This window comes from Acanthopagrus latus, chromosome 10 (assembly GCF_904848185.1).
Source record: "Acanthopagrus latus isolate v.2019 chromosome 10, fAcaLat1.1, whole genome shotgun sequence".
Taxonomy (NCBI): domain Eukaryota; kingdom Metazoa; phylum Chordata; class Actinopteri; order Spariformes; family Sparidae; genus Acanthopagrus; species Acanthopagrus latus.
Window position 1 is genome coordinate 16,759,498 of NC_051048.1, and position 23,699 is coordinate 16,783,196.

The window sequence follows — 23,699 nt, forward strand, 5'->3', positions numbered from 1 at the left end:
AATTGTGAAAGCGGAGATTTATGGGCGAAAAATCGCTCTTGCTTCAGTTTATGCCCCAAACAAACTTGAGAAAGATTTTTATGACCGTTTAACACGTTATATGCTTGAACTGACTGAGTGTTAAATAATAGTTGGAGCTGATATGAATGCCGTGTGGGATGTTGCTCTGGATCGCTCCCATTCACGAGCCTCAAGGGACCAGGAACTGGCTACTGTTGCTTTGCGATCTTGGGCCCAGAGTCTAGGTCTAGTGGATGTTTAGCGATCAATGAATCCGACCCTAAAGGACTTCTCTTTCTTCTCTCACAGACACAAAACATTTTCTAGAATAGATTTTCTGTTTTCATCCCCCAACCTTTTTCAAAGAATTTATACTGCTACTTTGCTTCCTATTGCTTTGTCAGACCATAAAGGTGTTTTCTGTCACGCCACTTTGAAATGCTTGTCCAAACGTGATACTAGGTGGCGCTTCAATTCTCCTTTATTAAAGAATGGGGATTTTATAAGAAGTAATGCCATACTTTTTAGTTCCAATTTACGTAAAATGAAATCTTCCAGATTGCAATCTCTTGAACTGGAATTTTCCAGACTAGATTCTCTTTTGCAAAATAATTACTCTTTGGACATTGAGTCCAAACATGATCTTGTTAAAAAAGAGATTAATGACATCTTAAAGCAGCAATCAGAATTTCTAATACATAGAACTAGACAAAAGTACTATTTTCATGGATCCAGACCCGGTCATTTACTGGCCATTTTCTACATTACAAAGAAGTAGAGGACATGGTGGTTTAGCTGTACCAAACTTTAAATATTACTTTTGGTCTTTTGTGCTGCGCCCTGTTGTTACTTGGCATGATCCTGACACACCGGTATCTTGGCGTGGGTTGGAGGAAAAAATAGTTGAGCCATGGAGTTTAGAGGATGTTCTCTTTTCTAATATTTCTGGTAAACAAACCATTTTACGATTTGGTCCCTTAGTTTCAAATGTGATTCGAACATGGCGGCTAGTAGAAAAACATGGTAGGTTATCCTGCAAATGGCATACATTTTCCCCTCTGTTCAATAACAAAGGTTTACTGATTGGAGGGAGACCTATTTCATCATCACACTGGAGAGATAGAGGTATCCGCTACCTAAACTATCTATACACGGACACTGCCCTGGGTTCCTTTCAGGATATAAGACTTTTATTTAATTTACCAGGTTACCACTTTTTTTATCTACAGATCAGATCAGCCATGAAAGTATATGGCGTACCCTGGCGGCAGCCATTGCCCATTCACCCCCTAGGCAGATTGATTTCAGTGCAGAATAAGACCAAGGGTATGGTATCTCTTTTTTTACAAGTTTATTTCAGAATCCTCATACACTGAATTGCCTTTAGATAGATTATGGAGACAAGATTATCCGGGTTTAGATCCAGAGTTTGATTGGGAGGATGTTTGGGAAAGTATTAAGGAGGAGTCGCATAACCCTAACCACCAACAAATACATTTTAATTGCATACACAGAACTTATTTAACTCCTCGTAAGCTTTTATACATGAAATTGATAGACTCCCCTTTGTGTTCCTTTTGTAATCTCAAATCTCCTGGGACATTTTTACATATGATGTGGGATTGCCCACCAGTGGCACAGTTCTGCTTTGACACTGCAAGACTTAGTGGGTGAACCTGTGCCAGTGACTGTCCCTGTCCTGATATTAAATGACTTATCAGCACTAAATGCTTCCCGACTAAACAAGCGCATCATCCTCGCTGGTCTCACAGCTGCCAAAAAGCTTGTGGTCACAAGATGGAAACCATCACAGATGTTTGGTCTTAGACAGTGGATCCTTACCTTTTTAGATGTGGTCTATATGGAATTGTCAACTGCCCGTATTCATGGTGCCACAGAAAAGACTTTGGGTGACTGGCAGACAGCAGCAGAATCTTTAAAAGGCTTATTGGGGTAACCCTCTGGTCTTTATTAACCTTGCACCCTGTATCACTGACGGACATACTTTTTTCCCCTGAGGTGTGTGTGTGTGTGTGTGTGTGTGTGTGTGTGTGTGTGTGTGTGTGTGTGTGTGTCTGTTTTTGAGTTGTTGTCCTTGTGTTTGTCCAACCCATATCCTTTTTCCTTTAGCTTTTGAATGCGTCCCTTTGCATATAGGCAGGTGTGCATAGGGTTGCTTTGTCGTTTTATTCTATGTGTATTTTTTCTTATTACTTGTTTCATGTTATTCGTTTGTGTTATGTGTTTTGAGCTTATGCATGGGTGGGTTAGGGGCTGTTTTAAGTCTCTAAGTCGTACTGTAATTTTACTTTGAATTGGGAGTTTATTTTTGTGATGTATACATGGTCATATATTTTCCATGCCCACTTTTGTGTTGTAAATTGTTGTGCAACTGCTCAATAAAAATTTTATCACAAAAAAAAAACAATATTAATAAGCTGGATATTTTGTTTTCAGACTCATGTTCCTCTCACTCAACTCTCTAGAGTTGCCCCTTTTGCGCCGATTTGATTGGCTGAGTAGCTGGAAATCATTTACAACAAATGCAGTTGGTCTGTTAGTGTTGCGGAGCCCGCTAAAACTGTACCGTAAATGCCAGAAAAGCTGTGCCAGTCAAAATAGAAACGCTTCGTCAAAATGTAATAATTCTCAATATTTTATCAGTTAGAGGTGCTGGTCCGTATAGAACAGTGTCTGGGTCCGGACCTGGACCGCGGTCCACCTGTCAGTAACCTCCGGTCTGGACTATGGAGAGAGAGCTCTACCGAAATTCAGACTAAAACGAGGCGGAAACTCTCTGAGAAGTTTTTTTTTGTCTCTTCAGAAAACTATTTTTGATACAAAACTTTATCTACCAGTGTGGCGGATGGCCTCACAGGATCAACATGGAAAACATGTCCACATTTGGACCCATTTCTGTTTCATATAACTACATTTCTAATGGCAGTCGAGATTGTGTACTAGAGAAAGCGACGCACATAATGTATGTGGGAGCAGCTGATGTCAAACGGTTTAACGTTGACTGCACACAAAGACACTCTGTCTCTTTCCAGCTGTCACCGTCCGTGTCAACCACAAGGAAATAAAACACATCAAAACCATATTTACCTGTAACAGATGATCCTCAGCTACACTGTGTACATTCAGAGCACTAACGATGTGTCGATCAACAGACAGTGACACTTCGTATGCAGTCTTCAGAGCTGGATCGTACAAAAGAAATCAGTCCTAACACTGAGGCTGACTCTACAGTAGACTACCACTGTATATTATCTACATAATAATAGTGTGCTCACATCATGCCATTAGGCACATGACAGAAAAATCACTGCAAACAAACATGTATAAACCCACCTTAGTATAAGAGATGGGCCAGTGGAGAAATTCTCTTCTTGTATTCAGGAGTTTCTTCTTTTCAGCTTTGCTTTGTAAAAATGTGTCCTGCAGATGGAGCACCGCACTTCCCTGCACATTCTAGTGCAGTCCCGCAGTGCAGTGGTGTTTTTAAAGGGGTGGATGAAGACTCTTTCTCTTTCGCTTTACATAAACCAATGGATGATCAGGTGCTTTCCCAGAAATGAAGATTCAGTTTACAGGGATTGTCCCCATAAGACCTGCTGAAACCTTTCTCTCCACATGGCATATTACAGAGTACAAAGTTGTGTTCCCTGCTGTGATGCAGATTTCAGACAGTTCATTAATTAGTTTGAAATACACAGTGTTTATTAGATTCACACATTTTCCTGATGAGGTCAGGTATAAAATATCTCTGCCTGGCTGCTCCTGTCAGAGATTTTGTAGGCCCAATGGAAGGGAAATGTGCACAATGTAAAACACAAAACAACTGACTTGGTTGTGCTGCAGGTGGATAAATGCTGAGGAACAGATGACGGACAGCAGCAAAACAACAGGTGCGCACTGTGGAAATGAGACTCTGGGAAGACTCTTAAATGTAGAAATCAAAAGGGAGGATGAACTGATCTCTAGTAAATAAGATTGCAATGGATGATCTGACATGTCTGTGGTCTGCCCACTCTGAGGAAAATGGATGTGAGAAGAAAAATACCAATCTGGGTGGCTGGACAGAGACGGACAGAACATCTGGAAGAGGATCAAAACTGTACATTTGTAAGTGAAAGAATCAAACAGACAAAATATTTGTAAAAATTACGTTTTTTGTTTGTTTTCCAGGTGCAGTATTTAGAGATCCTGTGTCAGGTCAGTGGTAAATGGAAGTACATGGTTAACATCCCACAGTGGCAAACGCACATGAAGTCAGTGACACACTCAACATAAACCTTCAGCTTGGTCTCCATTGCAAAGATGCACCTGTTGTCTTGTTTTTACATTCTTTGTTGAATTCAGAAACCCAAGACTTGAAATGAAGAAAATTGTTAAATAATGGATTTAAAAAAATATGATCATTCAAAAAAAGTATAGTAAAACTATATAAATAAATGTTTACTTTAGAAGTTATTATACACTGTATGCTGTGATTCTGATCTGGGAAACATTAAAGACATTCATGGCCAGTCTGACAATTTTGTCTCTTTATTGAATCAGTTAACAAGAGTGAGTAAAGCATACATGTTAACTATCACATACAGAATGAGTGACATGATAAACAGTGAATGATTATAAAAATGGTAAATATTCAGAATCAGACAATTCACCTAAACATAAACAAATAGATTTTTAATTCCGATTTAGGCAAATCATTATTTAAATGCTGAATAAAATGTAAATCACCCTTTATAACAAAATGTGTAAAGACTGAGTGATTAAAAAAGGACTGTAAATGTAAATATATTTGACATCAGATAACTCACAGAAATTAACAATAAAATATACATATCAGATATTTGAAAAATGAAAAAAACTTGCCTCTCATTTTGTTGCCTTGCCTTTCACACAAAGATAACAAATTCAGACTAAGATCAAACTTGAAAAGACTTTGCATGTCTTTAACTATTACATAAAGTCAAAGTACACAAAAAGCTCTTCAAATATTCACAAGGTCAACCTTAACAGACAGTGAAAGCACATTATCATTATCTACTATGTTTGTTGTAATCTCAGTGGAAGATGAGCACTATTTGCAATCACTTTCTCTTATGTTCACATTATAAGCCAAAATATACAATTTCCAATAACTGCGACGCAATATGCAGTGGTATGCAATACTGACGTGAATATAGAAATAAAATAGTGGGGTTTTTTTTTGGTTTCCCCTTAAACAATGAAAGACTATATATCATACATTTTACAAAAGGAAAAATATTTTCTCTCACTCTGTTGCCTTAGTTAACTGTGTGCATCTTTTTCAGTAACAATCCAATGACATTCATCAAACATTCATTCAAATCCAGTAAAATCCAGTAAAATTGAATACTGGAAGAACATCCGTGTGCTGAACTTTAACTGTTGCTGCATTTCACTAGCGATGTCAGGACTCAAGGCATCATTGATAAAGTCTTCCACTGCAGGCTTCAAGCAGCGTTCTTTGAATTCTTCTGCTTTCTTCTGGCGCTGGTCTCGTTCATGGAACACATCTTTGAAACCAGCACGAAACTTTTCTTTGTTTTGATTCAGACATCTGTATGGATCATTCTCATGTAGGAAATCTTGATGCATTTTTTGAAACTGTCTGGTTGCAAATCCACAGATGTGCTGTTTGAGAGAAACTTCAAACTCAATCTCGAACTTCTCATTCTGATTTTTCAGCTTCTCATCAATTGTGTGTAGGATCTCCTGGATGTAAGTGTCGTGATAGTTGCATTTTATTTTCACTTTATCAGTCACAAATTCTGTGCAGTCCTTGATGATGAGGTCAGCTAGATTTTGTAAGGCCATTACGTGATCTTTCCAGTTTAACCTCTTGCTGAGTTTGTGTTGCCACCACTTGATAAACACTTCCACAGTGTGTTTGAAAGGCCCCTTTCCACAATCTTGCAGACTTTTTTGACTCAACAGGTCACATGCAAGACTTATGGTGACACTTATGGTGATATCTGTGACCATTGGCTTGGCATAAGATACCTCATTCAATTCTTTAGTCCACATCTCATCAAATTCTTTGTCCAGCTCAAGAAAATGATTTGCGTCACAATATCATAACTTCTGCTCAAAAGCTCTTAAGTAATCTCATGTTTAGGTTTTGAAAGCTCATAGTATCATACTGTTCATGACCAGTGTTGGGGGTAACTTGTTTACAAGTAATCTAATAGTGATCTTGGATTACTTTTTTCTTGCAATGAATGATGTCACATGTTAATTCTGCAACTCAAGTAATCTGTTATTAGTTTTCACTGGGAAAAAAAGTTGCTGTCTTTTCCTTTTGTTGCCACAAAAATGAAAAAAAAAAAAAAAAAAAGCCTGAAGCATTTGCACTGTTTCTGTTTCTATCCAACTGCTGGGCAGGTGGCGGAAGGTAAACCTACAGTTGTGTCAGTGCACATGTGTAGCTAGCTAATTCAGTTTAGTGAGATTGCAGAGAGGACAGCGGTAACTTCACATTGGGATCGTAAAGAAGGCTAGAAAATGTAGCATACCTGGCCGTGTACTATCAGCCAGGTGATGTTATTATTGACATTTTTAACATGTGACTCTCTCAGATGACTGGCCCCACCTGTTTTGAGACAGCCACCATCATCGCTGTACCTAACAAGTCTGCCATGACTGTGGACATCACCCCATGCTGGTGAAGTGCTTTCAGAAACTGGTTCCACAGCATGCCAAAGATAACAGTATAAGTATGCTGTCAGAACCAACAGAGCATCCACAGAGGATGGCCTATCCACTGCCCTCCACTTTGGCTTCACACACACCTGTAAGAACAGCTACTGAAGAATGCTGTTTGTTGATTGCAGCTTTGCCTCCAATACAATTTTTCCCATGAAGCTGACTGGTAAACTAAACACCCTAAGCACCATAGTGTGCAACTGGATATTGGACTTCCTCACAAGCAGACCCCAGACAGTTGAAACTGGCACAACTTATTCTACTTTGGCGCTCAACAGCAAAGCCTCAACACAAGTGCTCTCATGTTCACACTGTACACCCATGATTGGACTTCCAGACATCCAGAAAACTTGTGAAGTATGCGGACAACACCACCATCATTGGCCGTGTTTTAAAGAATAATGGGAGTTCTTATCAGGAGGAAATCAACAGCACAACAATGTGCTGCTACACGTCACCGAAACTAAGATCCTGATTGTTGATCTGACAAAGGAGAAGGCAAAGACACGCTGTCTACACCAGTGGAGCTGAGGTGGAGCAGGTGAACAGTTTCAGGTTCCTTGGAATGAGCGTTATGGTCAACATGCTTCACCACCGTGGCATAAAACAAGCAGAGCAAAGGCTTTACTTTCTAGGAACACTTAAGAAGGAAACATTTCAGACACAAATTCTTGGCAGCTTTTACAGAGGAGCAATAGAAAGCCTTGCACTAGCTGTCCCACAAACACCTTTCAATTGTGAAAGATATCAGCCAACTCAAAACTTAAATCAATATTTCCTCAGTGCTATTTCAACATTACATTCACCCCAGAGTGCAGCAGGAAAGGCCTAGTTGAGTAACTAAGTGATGAAATGATCACAATCATTTGTAGAAACTCAAGATTCCATCAGATATCATCAACGACTGTCATGGATGGCAAGCTAAGCAGTAAGTCTGATTGCTGTAAATGTATTTATACTGCATGCACGACTTTCGATGTCCTCGCACTGCTGGAGGACAGCAAAAATGTAAATATTAACAATAGCCTATGTGCTTTGCAAGCTCCACCTCGCCTGCAAACACCTTGTTCTCTGTGCCAGAAAAAAAAAAAATCCTTTGTCTTTCTCCTGTTTTGGCTGTGACTCACTGTAAGAGAATGAATAACCAGGAGGCTCATTTTTTATGCAATATCATTCACAAGGCACTCTGCATTTACCATTCATGGTTGAATGTGGTTATGGAGAGGACAGGACATGGGGCAGATCCATGTGCACACATTTTGAGGTGATTTGGGATTATTAGGAAATTACGCACAGTTGGGCACACAGGTTTAAAGAAGCAGAACACAAATTGTCAACATGAGTTTATTCACATTACTACAATACTGAGGTTTAGAAGACATGCAATTCTGCTGCAATTCTTAAAAAGCAATAAAACACTGGTTTATTTTCAGGCTATTTATTGGAGGGGAAGTGCAAACTAGAAATTCAGGTTACACATCTAAAAATGTGACATAACCAGGAAATGACTACAGTGACTGCTACTATGACTGTTAGTAGAAACAGCAATGTTAACAACAGCAAAGTCACAATAAACTCAATATCTAGAAGTGTAACACTGAAAAAGAGGGATAAATAATCACGTGAGTGATACCGTGTTTCTTCATCCAGTGCTTTTAGTAGAGTCAATCACATCTACATCTGCACACAATACATCTGTATATACTATGTTTAGCAAGTTTACAGCACCAATGATGTGTTTAAATGCCAGAAATAAACGGAATAAAACATGTAATAATACATGTAGATGATGAAAACGCTTGGCGTATTTATGCAAGATGGTGGCAGTTCCGCCCACTCGAACTTACTTGTAGAGACCCAGTAACATCGTTTAGCTTATTCGAGCATCACATACATGTTCTCCTCACAGCAGGTGCGTCGGAATAGGGGGCCCTGCCCCAACGCCCAGTTCCACCAGTCGCACATCACCATATGCCATTAGGCCAGGACTCGACTCTACTGAGAGGCTGTGCTGAAAGGTCTCTCTCTGTCTCTCTCTCTCTCTCTGTCTGTCTCTCTCTCTCTCTCTCACTTTCTCTCTTTCTCTCATGCATGCATGAACGCAGTGAGTGTGGCGAGTGACTGTGAGTTCTACCTTTCTTTTATTTGTGTTTTTTTTGTTGTATGTGATTTACTTGTTGATGAGCTGGAGAAGCTCACAGGCTGACAAGCAGTGAAAGTTTTACCACAGGCCGGCTGTTCAGTGGAGGAGGTTGGCCATGCTGGAGGAGAGGTGGTGGGGTTTGACTGCGTCGAATCGGCGTCCTGAATGAACAGTGCTATGGTGAATTTCCTGGATGAAGTGCATAAAGTGCTGCAAGTGGTTGAGGCTGGCATCGTCCTCAGGGACACATTCACTCCGGTGTATCGGCTCATGAATCTGTCAAAAAAGATCACCATTTCAAATGCCCCGCCATTCATCAAAAATGATGATCTGTGCAAAGCTCTGTCCAGATATGGACAAATAGTGTCCCCCATAAAAATGGTGCTGTTGGGATGTAAGTCTCCCAAACTAAAGCATGTGGTCTGTCACAGAAGACAAGATTATATGATCCCCAAAGACGCTAGTCACCTCAACGTGACATTTAACTGATGGGTTCAACAACATTGTCTTTGTCTCTCCTGATACTATGAAATGTTTTAGTTGTGGGGCTGAGGGACATCTCATCCGAGCTTGTCCTGAGGCCAGGAGGGAAAACACCAGTGACTCAGGGCGGCCAGCAGAAGACGCCCGTGCCACAGCGCAAGACGCCAGTGCCTTGGGTTTGGGGTGGCCAGTGGAGGAAGCCAGTGCCTCGGAGCCGCCGGTGGAAGGTGCCGATGCTGCGGGCGCAGGACGGCCAACGGGGGACGCCAGTGCTTCTAGCTCAGGGAAGCCAGCGGAAGACCCAGGTGCAGCGATGGACTGGTAATTTGGAATTTGGGCAGATGCCAGAGGGGCCATTTGGCCATTTGATAACTTCTCTCGGCACACTTTCAATCGTCAATAAAGACATCACATTAAATGACAAACAGATTTCTTCAATTCCTTAGCACTAATTAGTGATTGCAATTTAATCAGCATTCATACACCACTACGAGTCTCTATATCTGTCGCGTCGGGGCAAAAAGGGAAAACTATGAAAAGGGAGGTGGACCCAAATGCAGTTAATGGAGGCAAGATAAGGAGAACAAACAAAAGGCGAGCTTTATTTTAAAGCTGTTACAAAAACCAAAAGCAGACAAAAAGGGCAAAAGGCAAAGTAGCAAACAAGAACCAGACAGGTAAAGTAACAACTTAAAGGGCAAGACAAAGTAGCAACCAAAAAAGTTTAACTCATACATAGAAAACTCAAAACCAAAAACATACCGACCATGGACAGGAGCATGGACAGGCGCATGCACAGGAGCATGGACAGGAGCAAAAACAGCAAACAGAAAACAATGACCAGACAAAGAGTGAGGGGAAACACAGAGACTAAATACACAGACACTAATGACATGACGAGGCACAGGTGAGGAGAGAGGAGGAAGGCAGCCAGGTGTGATAATGAGGGGAAGGAGCACAGAGGAACAGACCAGGAGGGAACAAGACAACAGACAGAGGGAGCCAGAGGGGAGAACAAAGGAGAACTTAAAGGACACATGAGGGCATGGAAAAATCAAACACATGACACACAAGACATGATACAAGGATGTAAATCATAAACAAGAAACCAAAAACCAGACACAAGAACACCACAAACAGGAGACATGACAGAACCCCCCCCTTAAGGGACAGCTCCCAGATGTCCCTCAATATTTGGGATCAAGGTCCAGGAGAAGCCGGGAGGGTGGAGGGGGTCTGGAGGAGGGCCAGAGTCAAAGCTGGGAGGGTGGAGGGGTTCTGGAGGAGGGCCAGAGTCAAAGCCGGGAGGGTGGAGGGGGTCAGGGGGAGGGCCAAGGTCCAAACAAACATGAGGGTGGAGGCGAAGACTGGAGCCCACTGGAGTCCAGGGACAAAGGCAAAGGCGCAGGCTTGAACCTGCTGGACACTGGTGACCAAGGCGTAGGCGCTGTCTCAGACTCGCCGGAGGCTGGCGACGAAGGCGTAGGCGCGGCCTTGAACTTGCCAGAGGGCGACGAAGGCGTAGGCGCGGCCTTGAACTTGCCAGAGGGCGACGACGAAGACGTAGGCGCGGCCTTGAACTCGCCGGAGGGCGACGACGAAGGCGTAGGCGCAGCCTGGAACCCGCCGGAGGGCGGCGACGAAGACATAGGAGCGGCCTGGAACTCACTGGAATACGACGGCGAAGGCGAAGGTGCGGGCTGGAACCCCCTGGAGGCTGGCGGCGAAGGACTCGGCCGGACCTCCGACCGAGGAGCAGGCACTGGGCTTGGCGTGGGACTCGGCCGGGCCTCCAACCGGGGTGCAGGCACTGGACCTGGCGTGGGCCTCGGCCAGTCCTCCGACCGAGGTGCAGGAACAAGACGTGGCGTGGGCCTCGGCCGGTCCTCCGACTGAGGTGCAGGAACAAGACGTGGCGTGGGCCTCGGCCGGTCCTCCGACCGAGGTGCAGGAACAAGACGTGGCGTGGGCCTCGGCCGGTCCTCCGACCGGGGTGCAAGAACAAGACTTGGCGTGGGCCTCGGCCGGTCCTCCGACCGAGGTGCAGGTACAGGCCTCGGCTGGTCCTCCGACCGAGGTGCAGGTACAGGCCTCGGCCGGTCCTCCGACCGAGGTGCAGGTACAGGCCTCGGCCGGTCCTCCGACCGAGGTGCAGGTACAGGCCTCATCTGGACCGCCGACCGAGGTGCAGGTACAGGCCTCATCTGGACCGCCGACTGGGGGGCCACTGGCAGGTGTCGACCGGACCGCCGACTGGGGGGGCCACTGGCAGGTGTCGACCGGACCGCCGACTGGGGCCCACTGGTAGGTGTCGACCGGACCGCCGACTGGGGGCCACTGGCAGGTGTCGACGGGGTTGAGACTGAGGCCTGGGCTGGAAGCTCGGCTGTGGCTGAGGCTGCGGCCTGGGCTGGGAGCTCGGCTGTGGCTGCGGCCTGGGCTGGGAGCTCGGCTGTGGCTGTGGCTGTGGCCTGGGCTGGGACCTCGGCTGTGGCTGGAGCTGAGGCATGGGCTGAGGCCCCTGAGCCTGACTTCAGGGAGCCAGGACGTGGACGGGCTCGTCGCTTTCTCGGTGGGGGCACTTTGTAAACAAGCCGGGTTCCCCAGAACGGAGACACTTCGGCTGTGGCATGGGCTGAGGCTGGAGCTGTAGCATGAGCTGAGGCTGGAGCTGTGGCATGGGCTGAGGCGAGGGCTGAGTCATGAGCTTGAAAAAAGAGTTTGCTCGCGGCTATCTGACGAGCCCTGCTTTCAGGATTAGATACAAAGTCCTGATACCACCGGATTATCTCTAGGCCATTTACTGCTGGGTCCATTTTATAAGGTCTGGTCATTCTGTCGCGTCGGGGCAAAAAGGGAAAACTATGAAAAGGGAGGTGGACCCAAATGCAGTTAATGGAGGCAAGATAAGGAGAACAAACAAAAGGCGAGCTTTATTTTGAAGCTGTTACAAAAACCAAAAGCAGACAAAAAGGGCAAAAGGCAAAGTAGCAAACAAGAACCAGACAGGTAAAGTAACAACTTAAAGGGCAAGACAAAGTAGCAACCAAAAAATCAAAGTTTAACTCAAACATAGAAAACTCAAAACCAAAAACATACCGACCATGGACAGGAGCATGGACAGGAGCATGGACAGGAGCATGGACAGGAGCAAAAACAGCATACAGAAAACAATGACCAGACAAAGAGTGAGGGGAAACACAGAGACTAAATACACAGACACTAATGACATGACGAGGCACAGGTGAGGAGAGAGGAGGAAGGCAGCCAAGTGTGATAATGAGGGGGAGGAGCACAGAGGAACAGACCAGGAGGGAACAAGACAACAGACAGAGGGAGCCAGAGGGGAGAACAAAGGAGAACTTAAAGGACACATGAGGGCATGGAAAAATCAAACACATGACACACAAGACATGATACAAGGATGTAAATCATAAACAAGAAACCAAAAACCAGACACAAGAACACCACAAACAGGAGACATGACAATATCACAGTCTTGGTTACACTCTATAGTCTACAGTCACAAACTTTTATATCAGTCTGCATTGTTTTGTAGCTAAATGTCTTATTCAGATGTTCAAATATGTGCATGGTTTGAAAAAAAAACAAATCTACCTGCATTTCTCATTTGATTATTTGTTTGCGAAAGTTAAATGAAATAATACCTTCTGGGAATTTGAAGATTGAATCGACTGAACCTCATCTGCATGGTTGTTGGAAGTTGGAAATTGGAAGTTGGAAGAGACACAAGAGGGGAGCGGAAAACGAGAGAGAAATCTAAGAGAGCACTCTTGGCTGTCGGTGAAAACTGCTGCAAAATGACTGAGTTGTTTTTAAAATCAAGTGCGCTTCAGCTAGCACTAGTGCTAATACTGCTAGCACTAATGTTAGCAACACAGCTGAGCCAGCACACCAGGGAGAAAGACAGGACAGTGAGGAATATGAGCAAGAGCAGGAACAAAACGAACAAGAGGAGGATGCGCCCCTGCGTGCGTGCTGGTGGACCGCTGGTGACAGCACAATGTTCAATCAGTTTTCAAAGAAAACTTTGTTGTAATGTTTAACCCAATGTGCTTTGATAGAGGCTATTGAACAAAAATGTCAGTTAGCATAAATTATACTTTAATGATCATAGCTGGGCATATGTTAGCATTTAGCAAAGATGCCTGAAACAATGGACACACCCATTCAGTGGCAGAGTAGGGGCAGGTCTTCCTGCAAAGTATATTGGATAGGCACACCCAATTAGTTACTTAAGTCTCACCCTTTTCCAAAAAGTTAACTCCCGTCCTGATTACCAAAATAGCAGTTCCATTCCATGGTCACTTGAAACTGGCACCAAAAGCAAGTCAGTCCCTGCAAGAGTCAAAATGTCCAAATTTACAGCAGAAATACAGAATGGTTGAAGAAATGGTTTTGGTCTCTATACTTAATTGACAGCTTCATGACAACTGTACAGGGGCTACAACTATACAACTATAATTAGGAGGTGGGTAGCCACAAGCTGTCTGCTCATTTTCACTTCAGGTATTTCATGTCACTCAACTTGATCTATTCGTATCTATGGTGTATGTGCCTTTTAGAGAGTCTTTAATGCAGATACTGGACGAATAATATGACTTGGGTGCGATTAAGTGAACTAAACAGAGGAGTTGGAGAACCCAAAACCTCTGGACACCAGAAGTTCTTCCAGAATCTGGAGGAAAACACTGGGAGTTGAGGAGAGAACAGAGTTTGTTTGTGAAATTTTTAGGATGAAAAAATCGATTTAATGAGCCACAGAGGTGCCCGAATCAATTGAAATGCCCAAGCAGATTCAAATGCTGCCAAGATGGCAATGGCGGGGCCACCCATCTGCAATTAGCTTCTTTCTGGCTCTTTAGAAACGTATGGGTGACGTCGCTGTGGCTCTGTCCACTATTTTATACAACCAGTGGTAGCAACATGTGACTGATCAGCTCTTTGCGCTCTGAGAGAAGAGAAGAAGAAGCTGTGCCTGCTGTCACTCTCTGTCCAGGTATTCCCATCAGATTCACATTTATTTGGACCCCAATGCTCATATATGTGCTCCAGGGAGCAAGGATTGAGAAGCGAGGAGCAATGAGGGAGAACACAAGATAGTAAAGAAAGATAACAGATTAAATTCAGTTGTGTCACCATCAAGTTTTATGATTTCTTTGTTTTCTGATTCACCAGTTACAATGTGTCAACCTGACTTTAGAAGAACAAAAGACCCATTTTAACATGCTCAATTGGGGCACCGTTGGGGTTGGTAACCCTTGGTGTTGTAGGAAACCCTGCCACCTATCCTATCAGAAAAGGCCAATTGCTCAATTATGTTGGGACCCACAGATGAAGTTGTTGATTGTGGATTTCAAAATGGACTCCAAGCTGAACTCAGTTTCCCAGAATTCCCCAGTCGTCACACCTAGGTGTTGACCAAATAATCTCCAGCTCTTCCTTAGACTCTCTCTTCTCCACCTCTCTGCCCACAGGGCTGACTTTCATCAAGTTCTCTTCTCCTGGATTCTTCGGGGCCCAACAGCTGCTGAGAGCTGCAAGCAACATTTCCAGCAGGCCCAAAGAACTTCTCCTCACTGCAGCGGCACAAGGTTGTGCTCATGTTTCAGATTAGTTAACACCAGTAGCTGCGATGAAAAGTTTACCAACCCAACAAAGTACTTCACGCCCTCTGTAATCCACTTGAATTGAAAAGCAGAAACAAGTCATGAAAAACATGAAAACAAAGGTGTGATATCAGTAATAAAATATCATCTGTGTACAAAAATAATTTATTTTCCCAACCCACACCCCATACCCCCATAATGTCTGTCTGCTCTTATTGCGACAGCAAGTGGTTCAACTAGTAGAACAAAAAGCAGAGGACAGAGAGGATCTCTTTGATTTTAACCTCTTGTATGGTTGAATAGAGATGGCCATTAGTCAAAACAGATGCTTTCAGTGATGAACAAGTAATTTTTACAATGTCTGTATGACAAAAGCCCATTCCAGCCTATCAAACTACCTTTCAGTGTTGATTCAAAGGGCAGCTATGGGTGTGTCTCCATTGCAGCTAAAGCAGATAAGATCTAATAAATGTCTAACGTTGTCTAATAATGAGCACCCTTTGACAAAGCCAACCTGGTTTGCATGTATGACATGTGGCAATACACTCTCTATCGTTGTTGCAAGCTACAGGTCTAAATCTACTTGGCTCATGTTCATGAGGCCTCATTAAAAGTGTCCAGCAGTGTCCCTAATGTGAATGCTTCTGTGTATACACCTGTCAGTACAGGTGGCAGTATATCAATATATTTTTTAAAACATTCTACTGGTAACATGTTCAATCCCGGTGATTTACCTACTTTGAGAGATAAGATTGCATTGTGCCTTTGAAGCCTCATCCAGGCTCAGATCCTTTATCAGCAGATGTATGGCCTTTCTAGAATATTGGCACATTACTAGTGGGCAAATTTTTATGTCGAATCCCATCTTATTGCTGATTGAAATCCCCTGCGATAATTAAATGTCCATCCAATAAATATATCCAGTATTTTGTTTGTGTTATAGAAAAATGATGGCTCTTCCGTATTTAAACCGTATAAATTGCACAAATTAATGTTTATTCCATTTATCTTGGCCTCCACACATATTATTCTGCCTTTATTATCTTTGTCTTGCCTCATCATTACAAAGTTTAGCTTTTTGTGTACAAGTATCCCCACCCCACACTTTCTGTTGAAGTCAGAGCTATGAAATATCCAGTCAACTCAGTTTTAAATTGAATCAACTGAGAGTCAGTCTGAAAGGTCACATCGACTTGTTGAGATATGAGATATTTTCTTGTCTGTTTTATAAGCTGACACTGGATGGAACGATTGAGTCAGATTCACTGCAGTCTGCCCACTCTGAGGAAAATTGATGTGTGAAGAAAAATACCAAACAGAGACAAATTTTTAAGTGTCAGAATCAAGAAGATAAAATATTTGTAAATATCAATTTTCTTCTTTGTTTTCCTTTTTTTCTTTTCTTTTTTTTTGGGGGGGGGGAGGGTGGGGGTAATGAACGAGATGCTTTTTTGTGACAACAAAAGACAACAGGTGCAGTATTTAGAGATCCTGTGTCAGGTCAGTGGTAAATGGAAGTACATGGTTAACTTCCCACAGTGGCAAACACACATGAAGTCAGTGACACACTCAACATAAACCTTCAGCTTGGTCTCCATTGCAAAGATGCACCTGTTGTCTTGTTTTTACATTCTTTGTTGAATTCAGAAACCCAAGACTTGAGATGAAGAAAATTGTTAAATAATGGATTTAAAAAAAAGATGATCATGCAAAAAAAAAGTATGGTAAAACTATATAAACAAATGAGGTGATGATATTTCTGCTTACTTTAGAAGTTATTATACACTGTATGCTGTGATTCTGATCTGGGAAACATTAAAGACATTCATAGCCAGTCTGATGATTTTGTCTCTTTATTGAATCAGTTAACAGGAGTGAGTAAAGCATACATGTTAACTATCACATATAGAATGAGTGACATTTTAATTATTATAAAAATTGTAAATATTCAGAAACAGATACTTCACAGAAACATAAACCAAGAGATTATAAATTCCAATTTAGGAAAATCATTCTTTAAATGCTGTTTAAAACATGACAAATAAATCTATGCTAACTGAGTGATGTATGAAAGAAAGTAATTACATGAAATCAGGTATGTCACTGAAACAAAAAAGTAAATCACCCTTTATAACAAAAACTTGTGTACCACGTAAAGAATGAGTGATAAACAAAGGACTGTAAATGTAGATATCTGACATCAGATGACTCACAGAAATGAACAGTAAAAGTATACATATCAGATATTTGAAAAAAGACAAATTCAGACTCAGATCAAAGTGGAAATACGAAAATACACGAAAAGCTCCCAAAATATCGATGAAGTCAACCTTAACAGGCAGTGAAAGCACATTATTATTATCTACTATGTTTGTTGCAGTCTCAGTGAAAGATGAGCACTATTTGCAATTACTTTCTCTTTTATCCACATTATAAGCCGAATTGGCAAAATCTCTCCATCTACTGACACTATCTTCAACCTTATCTTCTTGTAAACAGTATGTGACAGTTTCTGATTTTTTGATGAAATGAATGATTAAGAGTAAATAATCACCCACACACCTAATCATCTACTTAAAAGAAAATTAATAACTGTCTGTCCGATAACTGCATTGCAATATGCAGTGGTATACAATACTGACATGTGTATAAAAAATAAAATAGTATTAAATGTCAGAAACATCAGTTTTTCCACATAAACAATGAAAAACTATATATCATACATTTAGCAAAAAGAAAAACTATTTTCTGTCACTCTGTTGCCTTGGTTAACTATGTACATCTTTTTCAGAAGCAATACAATGACATTCATCGATCACATGAAGATTATAAATTCAAACTCGGATCAAACTGGAGATATTTGTAAATTCTTCGTATGTTAAATGACTGAGTGTATAAAATAGCTCTTGAAAATGTTGATGCAGACATTACATGCAAACAGTGATTATTACAGTAGATTATTTTGAGTAAACAGGTTGCATTTTTTTCTTGTATCCACATTGTAAGCCAAAGCAGCCAAATATCTGCATGTACTGATAATATCTTCAAACTTGTCATCTTGTATACAGTATGTGACTGTTTCTGATTCATCTTCTACATAATGAAAGGTAGATGAGTACCTTTGTACATGTGAGGAATGTTAGTACTCTCATTTGATGTTGAATGTCTTTTTCAGACTCACCACTGCCTGCTCGTATGTGATATTCTTCCAACTTGATGGAATATCAGCAGGCTTTGCATTATATGCTTCTGCAAACTCATCATTGAACTTTGCCAGCACATATTTCCAGTAGTCCGATGCCTGAAGGCTTGCATCTGGACGAATTTTCCAGTCTGGGTAAATTTCTGTGTAACGCTTGTAAGGGTGCCATTGATCATTTGTGGCAGCGCAGTGAAAACACGTGTCACTGATCACTAAAGAAGAGCAAATGTCAATGACAAGTTTTTCTGTTCCATTACATCTGTATCTACCCAGACCCTGTGGTCGATGTAGTGAAGTATGGTGCTCTGTATGTTCTCTTCCTCCTGCCTCACAAGGTGCTTTGCAGAATGGACACTGTTTACCACAGCCAATCATTTGTGACAGAAGCTCCCTCTGAGGATTCACATGAAGAGATTCTAGTTTCATTTGGATGCTTGTTTCTTTGAACTTCTCCCTAAGATCTTGTTCCATGTCCTTCACACACTCAGAGAGCCAGTGAGCAAACTGTTCCTGGTCAGCATTGTTCAGGATCATGAAAGCACCAAGAGCATCCTGGGAAATGACCAGTTTATCACCAAGTTTCTGACAGACATTTTCAACAAATGTCTTCAGGTCACCACTCTTTTTTGTTTTAGCTTTGTTGATAGCTTTGTTAATGCTGTTGATTATTGATTTGAGATGCTTAACCTCAAACATTGTAGACTGATTTGAGAAGTGTTCCACTATGCGGTCATAAACCCATTTGTTGGCATATTCCTCATATGAGCAAATGTACCTCTGATACTCTCCAAAGTCCTGCTTTGAGAGCAAATCCAATAAGATTGAATACTGGAAGAACATCCGTGTGCTGAACTTTAACTGTTGCTGCATTTCACTGGTGATGTCAGGACTCAAGGCATCATTGATAAAGTTTTCCACTGCAGGCTTCAAGCAGCGTTCTGTGAATTCTTCTGCTTTCTTCTGGCACTGGTCTCGTTTGTGGAACACATCTTTGAAACCAGCACGAAACTTTTCTTTGTTTTGATTCAGACATCTGTATGGATCATTCTCATGTAGGAAATCTTCATGCATTTTTTGAAACTGTCTGGCTGCAAATCCACAGATGTGCTGTTTGAGAGGAACTTCAAACTCAATCTCGAACTTCTCATTCTGATTTTTCAGCTTCTCATCAATGGTGCGTAGGATCTCCTGGATGTAAGTGTCATGGTAGTTGTTTTTTCTTTCCACTTTGTCAGTCACAAACTCTGTGCAGTCTGTGATGATGCGGTCAGCTAGAGTTTGTAAAGTCATTACGTGATCTTTCCAGTTAAACCACTTGGTGAGTTTGTGTTGCCAACGCTTTAAGAATCCTTCCACAGTGTATTTGAAAGGCCCCTTTCCACAATCTTGCAGACTTTTTTGACTCAACAGGTCACATGCAAGACTCCCCTTCGGTAACAGATTTTTTTGCAGGTACAATAACACACTTGCGGTGACATCTGTGACCTGTGGCTTGGAATAAGATACCTCATTCACTGCTTTAGTCCACATCTCATCAAATTCTTGGTCTAGTTCTTTCTCTTTCATCTCAACCTTTTTTTCCCGACATACTTCAATCAATGCACGCACTTTGTCCTCTATCTGTGTTGTGTGTTTCTTCTTGATTCTGTCAATTTCTGCCATTCCCTGTCTGTTGTCCATTGCTGCTGTGAGCTGATTGATAATAGAGTTCTCCATTTCTCGTCGAAGGCTCTTTGCACTCTTCACAAATTCTTCTCTGTATCTTTCAACTAGATAGACGTGACCCTCTGTTTGTTTGAAGTACTCTGCCAGATTATCAAGAAGCTTTTTCTCCCATTTAGACAACACAACACAAGCTTCACTTTTCAAACGAGTGAGAAAATCTGACATGTTAGATTTCTCCAATTTTCCAGCAACTGTGCCAAAGTTGGAAATTCTTGTGTCAGCTTCTGTGACCCACTTGTACATCACTTTTTTAAATTCCCATTCCCATTTGTTGAACTCTGCGCACAGCCTCATGTATGCATCAGCCACCAGGCTGTTTCTGAAGCTGAAGATGAAGTTCTCATGCTTCACTGCATTCCACAGGCTTTTCACCCACTCTGTAAACTCCATGATATTATTAGCAGACAACTCACAACTTCCCAACATTTGGATAATGTTTTTCTTGAGCTCATAAACAGCCTCACTGTATCCTGCATTGACTGGTGCCATTGGTGGGTTTCCATTCCAGAGACCAGGAACGTACCAGTTCCCAGTGTCTGGACTGTACTCCATCACATCAGTGAAGCTCTTGTTCTCCTCTTTCTTTTCCATTTTGGCTGCTGCCTGCGTCATCTCATTTAACTGCTGCAAGAGCAGTTTCCTGTCTCGTAAGTTCTTCTCATGGGCTGAAACATCTGACACATTCTGGTGGACAAACTGACATTTGGGCTTTTTGCCCACTTCTGTCATCCTGAGAAAAGCATGCACCACTATCTGTAGGATGTCTTTCATTTCTGTTGAGTTCTCCATTGCAATATTGATAATGGTGATGTCACTCAGCCCCACAACAAGTGTTGCAAGCTCATTGTCGTGCTCATAGCTGTTGTCCAGTTGTGCGAGTTCTGGTGACTTTAAGCCCTCAGTGTCAATGATCATCATGTAGTCACATTTGAGAATGTTTTTAACATCGTCATTGACTCTGATCAGCAACATGAAGGCACCTCGAGTGCATCGACCACTGCTGACTGCAAACTGCACTCCAAACATGGTGTTGAGGAGAGTGGACTTCCCTGTGCTCTGAACTCCAAGAACTGTGACAACCAGTATCTTGTTCTTAGGAGACACCAGGTCATTGAGCTGAGAGAGAACATCACTCACCCATCTGAGAGGTATGTTGGAGGCATCTCCATCTACGAGCTCAAGGGGAAATCCATCAAGCAACAGTCCTGCACATAGCTTAGGCAGATGCTGTAACTGTTGACGAGATGGGTTATCTTCTGGAAGGGAAAGTGAAGCTTCATAGATCTGACCCATTTCACGGAAGAAGTGTTCAGTCCCCAGTGAGCTGTTGGAAAGTTGTCTGTCAATCTCTTTGATTTCCTCTTTGTTCTCAGAATTTTTGGATTTTTCTTTGTACTGCTCCCTGAGGTCAGACAGTTTTTCTCGAGACAAGTTATCGAGTTTCATTCGCAGCCATTTCAGGAAGTAGAATCTCTCTGTCCCTGGGCTTGATATTGCTTGGATGAAACATGACATTGCGTTTGACATGTCATGAGAATTCTGTTCTTTACGAAGTTCATCTTTCTCTATCTGAAGATCACTTTTGTACTTTTCTATGTTTTCAGACCCAACTCCTCGCAGCCGAAATTCTTCCTTCTCTAAGCGAGACAGTTCCTTCCATATTTGATCCTGTAGGGGAAGCTGAGTTTCTTTATATTTCAGGATGTCTTGAATTTCTGCAGTAATGGCATCAGCATTGTTCTTGGCAGTCTGGCATTCTGGACAGTCTTCATCAACCCAGATATCCAGTTCATGGGCAATGTCAGCCATCTGCTCAATGCCCATCTTCCTCTTTGGGCTCTTAAATACATCTCTGACTTTGATTTGCAATTTCTTGACAAAGTCTGCGTCATTCATGTGCTTAGCTTTCAGAAGGATATTGTTGTTAGTCAAGCCCAGCTTTGTTGCTACCTTTTTAAGAGCATCCATACTGGAACGATTGCTTTGATGGTTACCCACCAAGAAGATCTCTGCCTTGTGGTGTCGGTTCATAAGCAGTTGACAGTCAGAGTCCAGACTGTCAAAGCACACAAAAACTGCTGCAGACGTCTGACACAAAAAGGAAAATTGTGTTTCAAACGAGGCAATGTCCCCACGAAGGTTAGCTACAGCTACTGGCTCACTGAAAATGTCCATGTTTTTGTTCCCACATGGAAGGTACCAAGAAATTTCAGTCAGTCCATTGGATATTCTCCTTGGACTGTCACCACACTCCATGTTAGAGTGAACAAAGGTGTCATGATACTGCTGAGAATTGCTCAGAAGCTTATTGATGATCTCTGACTTGGACAAGGAGCACTCACCCAGTCTCACAAAAGATATCATTGGAAGTTCAGAGACAACAATTCTCTCTTCAATAAAGCCTTTGGATTCTGAAAGTGACTGAGGTCTGTACTTTTTAACAATGTCTCTCAAGGCCCAAAGCATGAGTGTGCACTGCTTTGTGTCACAATCAGGGAGCAGCAGAGGCACAGAAAACTGACACATGGACATTTTGAGAGCCATTTCCTGCTGTACAAAACCATCAGAGCAGAGAAAGAGAGCTGTGATTATGTCGAGGGGGTTTATTTTATCATCTGAATCTTCACTATTAAACAGATCATCGAGATCTAATTCTGTCTTTCCTGATGCACCATCACATGCTGACTCACAACTAGATACACATTTCACATTCCTAGCTGTCACATTAACCATCATCAGTTTCTTCAGAAAATACCATGGAAGATCTGAATTACACTTGGCAGGTTCATCAGTGATGGTCTTCTCCTCAATCTGAAGTATTGTGCTCAGCGACAGCTTCTTTCTGTAGAGCTGCTCCAACCCCAGATCCTCCAGGAAACTGTCCAGTTGTGTCTCTGTGGATATAAAGATGTTTGGTACTTCTAGCAGTGTTATAGGTGTCACATTTTATTGACACATGAATGAATGCATCTTTGCATGCTGAAATGTTAAGAAATGCTGCCTGCTGCACAATTTTGCATCTCTGGCAGTACTGCACACTGTTAACTGTCACTGTCTACGTAAATTATGTGCTGAATTGAACCACACTGGTGGTTATCAGTAGTAAAGATTTGTCTAACTGTTAATCATATGTGTAATATTATGCATTGATTATTACAAGGAAGCAGAGGACACAGTCATGGACATCCAGTTCGGGGAGGTCCAATACATACAGACCTAGCTCAGAGAGACCCTGCTCATGGAGATCCAAACAGCAGAATAATTTTTCCTCATATCCAGGATGAGACAACAGAAGTCTTTTTTATACACTGATGTATGAGCAGATTAAGATAAAGATATACATAATAGTAAGAACAATACATAGGAAGGGGGCGGCTGTAGCTCAGTGGGTAGAGCAGGTCGAGTAGTGATCGAAAGGTTGCTAGTTCAAATCCCGGCACCGGGCAAGGCTGAGCTGCATGTCGAAGTGTCCTTGAGCAAGATACTGAACCCCACATTGCTCATCAGTGAGGGCCCTGCGATGAGCTGGAGACTTATCCAGGGAGTACCCTGCCCTCGCCCTGAGACAAAGCTGGGATTGGCTCCAGCAGCAACACCCCATGACCCCATGGAAAGGGATAAATAAATTGGAGTTAATTGTTCTATAATAGAAAGTATCCCTGAATAATTGCCTTATAAGTGAGAAATACAGTTAAGGTTATTGCTTCTGTTTACATCACTGGCAGTTTCTTTGGTAATGAGACTGCAGGAGAGGACGAGAACCTTTATTAATGTT

The 23,699-nt window shown here is 42.3% G+C and overlaps 1 protein-coding gene across 1 annotated transcript in view; it reads right to left on the reverse strand.

Annotated features, from left to right (window-relative positions):
• si:dkey-85k7.12 overlaps window positions 1-23,699 on the reverse strand; it is a 97,800-nt gene that overhangs the window by 24,989 nt on the left and 49,112 nt on the right. The window lies entirely within an intron of this gene.